The sequence below is a fragment of the Pristiophorus japonicus genome, chromosome 14 (genome assembly GCF_044704955.1).
Source record: "Pristiophorus japonicus isolate sPriJap1 chromosome 14, sPriJap1.hap1, whole genome shotgun sequence".
NCBI classification, from domain to species: Eukaryota; Metazoa; Chordata; class Chondrichthyes; family Pristiophoridae; genus Pristiophorus; species Pristiophorus japonicus.
The window spans coordinates 159,450,328-159,453,856 of NC_091990.1; the positions used below are offsets into that span (position 1 = coordinate 159,450,328).

Here is a 3,529-nt window from a genome sequence, read left to right on the forward strand (position 1 = left end):
TTTTTGTTGAGCACTGTGAAAGAGCTCCTTAAAAGTCCTCCACTGCTCCTCAATTGTGCCACCGTTTAGTCTGTGTTTCCAGTCTACTTTAGCCAACTCTGCCCTCATCCCACTGTAGTCCCCTTTGTTTAAGCATAGTACGCTTGTTTGAGACACTACTTCCTCATCCTCAATCTGTATTACAAATTCAACCATACTGTGATCACTCATTCCGAGAGGATCTTTTACTAGGAGATCGTTTATTATTCCTGCCTCATTACACAGGACCAGATCTAAGATAGCTTGCTCCCTTGTAGGTTCTGTAACATACTGTTCTAAGAAACAATCCCGTATGCATTCTATGAATTCCTCCTCCAGGCTACCCCGTGCGATTTGATTTGACCAATCGATATGTAGGTTAAAATCCCCCATGATTACTGCCGTTCCTTTTTCACATGCCTCCATTATTCCCTTGATTATTGCCCTCCCCACCGTGAAGTTATTATTTGGGGGCCTATAAACTACACCCACCAGTGACTTTTTCCCCTTACTATCTCTAATCTCCACACACAATGATTCAACATTTTGTTCATTAGAGCCAATATCGTCTCTCACAACCGCCCTGATATCATCCTTTATTAACAGAGCTACCCCACCTCCTTTCCCTTCTTGTCTATCTTTCCGAATCGTCAGATACCCCTGTATGTTTAATTCCCAGTCTTGGCCACCCTGCAACCACGTTTCTGTAATGGCCACCACATCATACCCATTTGTAATGATTTGTGCCGTCAACTCATTTACTTTATTTCGAATGCTGCGTGCGTTTAGGTAGAGTGTTTTAATACTAGTTTTTAAACCGTGATTTTTAGTTTTGACCCCTCCTGCAGCCCCTTTGTATTCAGTGGCCCTTTTTGTTTTTTGCCTACTTATGGAAGTGACTGTGCCCAAGAGATTGTCTTAGGATAAATCCTGACTTTGTAATGCAAGGATTATTGAAGTTTAAATCTATTATGCATATTTGGACCCAATAAAGTTCTATTTGGTTTAAAGATTGTTTTCATTTAAGGAAAATCGGGAGAGGTATATAACGGACGGCCAATCTAATATCGCCTGTTTTACACTATCGGCAAAAGTTAAAATTATCCGCGGAGACTTCATGTTCTGCAATTAATAGTACACCTATGCTTTGCTGACACTAAGAAAATGTATCCCTTATCCTGTGAGACTGAGATCCTAACTGGTAACACCTCTGAGGCAGAGAGAGGGAGAAAGACATACAGACAGTATCATTCCTCATTCTAACGTGATTTCTTAAAAAAATAACAAGCAAGTTGAATTTTGAAAGCAAACAACATCTCTTTGAGAGAAATAGATAGGACGATAGGGTTTGGCCTCTCATCACCCACCCTTGGGGTCAAGAATAGGAGTGGAGAGATGGATATGGGGTAAGATCAGCGACAGCACAAAAAGGAGGTGGACAGTTCAAAGGGGAAGAGTGAGTGGATGGTAGGAATGGAACAAGATAATAGGGTAATGAATGGGGTAAGGGACGTGACAGGAGCAAGGGATCACTGTCCCACTGTTGGCATGTGAACCTCAAAAGTGAATGTTAGTTGGTAATTTGATCATACGGAATAATACAGTCGAGCTTAACCATGCCCGATTCCATATGCATTTCCAACTACAGATTGGACCTCTTTCACATCGTTCGCATGCCAGACACAAGACTCCCAAAGCAAGCGCTTTACTCGGAACTCCTTCACGGCAAATGAGCCAAAGGGGGGCAGAGGAAACATTACAGGGACACCCTGAAATCCTCCCTGAAAAAGTGCAACATCCCCACTGACACCTGGGAGTCCCGAGCCAAAGCCCGCCCTAATGGAGGAAGTGCATCTGGGAGACTCGTCACCGAGAGTATGCAGAAATCAAGTGCAGGCAACGGAAAGAGCATGCGACAAACCTGTCCCGTCTACCCTTTCCCTCAACGCCTATCTGTCCCACCTGTGACAGGGACTGTGGTTCTCGTATTGGACTGTTCAGCCACCTAATGACTCATTTTTAAGAGTGGAAGCAAGTCTTCCTCGATTTCGAGGGACTGCCTGTGATGTTGATGATGGACCTCTCTGGTCTGGGACTCTCTGGTCTGGAAACATCCGTGGTTCGGCATTAGTCCCAGTTTCCCCACTTCCTGGCTCTCAGTGTTCAGTGAGGTAACCAGGTCGGGCAAGGAAAGGGAAGGGCAGGCAGCTGACTGAGGCATCGAAGCTGGGCCTGAGGGAGAGAAGGGTTTATAAAAAAAAAATCACCAAACCAGTGCATTAATTAATAAATGTGACTGGGAAATTTCTACATACCGAGAGAGAGCGAGGCCAGAGTTTCGCAGCTTGAGCCGGAGTGTGATGGAGGCGTTCAGGAACCGGGGCACTGTCTACAGGTACCGGTAAGCCTAGGCTAGGCATGACCTCCCGTGATTGGGAAAATTCTCTGTTTCGGCACCGGTCAGGTCCCGAGGGTGCCGGACCACAGAGGTCCAACCTGTAGTCATCTCGGGACAACAATCAAGTGAGGAACTTCATGTTTTCCCTTCTCTAGCTTAAGGAATTTTTTTTTTAATGTTTTATTCGTTGCCAATCTTTCCAATTCTTTGTCAGATCAACTTGTCAGATCATAAACGCCAAAGGTCACCTTGCACCCATCAAAGATCACTCTGCGCCAATGATTTTGGTCTTAGCCAAAAGGCCTAGAGCCAAAGCTGCACCGTTCCTGGAAGTACTGCAATACCAGGTTCGTGCCATGGAGGTGGACGGGGCAGGCCCCCCACCCACCTCCTATTTCCAAAAAGCATAGGAGAACCACCTTCCTGATCCAGGGAGAACCACTTTCTGGTCATGGTTACTCCCCTGTCAGGTCAGTTACGCATGATCTTAGCCAAAAGGCCGAGAAGACACTGAGACCATTGGCTCAGATCAGCTATTTTAGCACAGACCAGGGACCTAGTTGGTTGTGTGATTCAGTATCATATCATGTAGAGCATTCACTGGAACATCAGGGGGCCAAAAACATTTCATACTTATTTTAACTATAATTGTTTGTTACTGATCATTTTTAAAAACCCAAGGACTGTCCTACATCAAAAACAGACTAATTTTTTCACAACTAAAATGTCCTTTTCTGCATCCATTTTGAATAATATATCATCTACAAAGATTGCAAGATAGAACTGGATAATATAAGGAAATATATGATGTGCATCCTGTGATTTGATATAAATCACAAAAGTAATTAAGACCAGACTCAAGAATTAAAAATAATTGAATTAGAGATTTCACCATAGTTTGTTTTTATAAAGTACTTTTTTTATCAAAGGAACAAAAACTCCACAATACAAGTTAGTTCCCAATAACTGGTCAATCCTTAAATAAATCAAGTTACAAAAAAATTTTCAAAACATATGTTGCATACAAGAAAGAAAGAAAGAACTGGCATTTGCATCGTACTTTTCATGTACTGAGGATATCCCAGAGCCAATGTATTACTTATTTGAAGTGCA

At 43.1% G+C, this 3,529-nt stretch overlaps 1 pseudogene; it reads right to left on the reverse strand.

Moving 5' to 3' along the window:
- Positions 1–2,726: 2,726 nt before the first annotated feature.
- LOC139280320 (U2 spliceosomal RNA) lies at positions 2,727–2,927 on the reverse strand (annotated as a pseudogene).
- Positions 2,928–3,529: the final 602 nt, after the last annotated feature.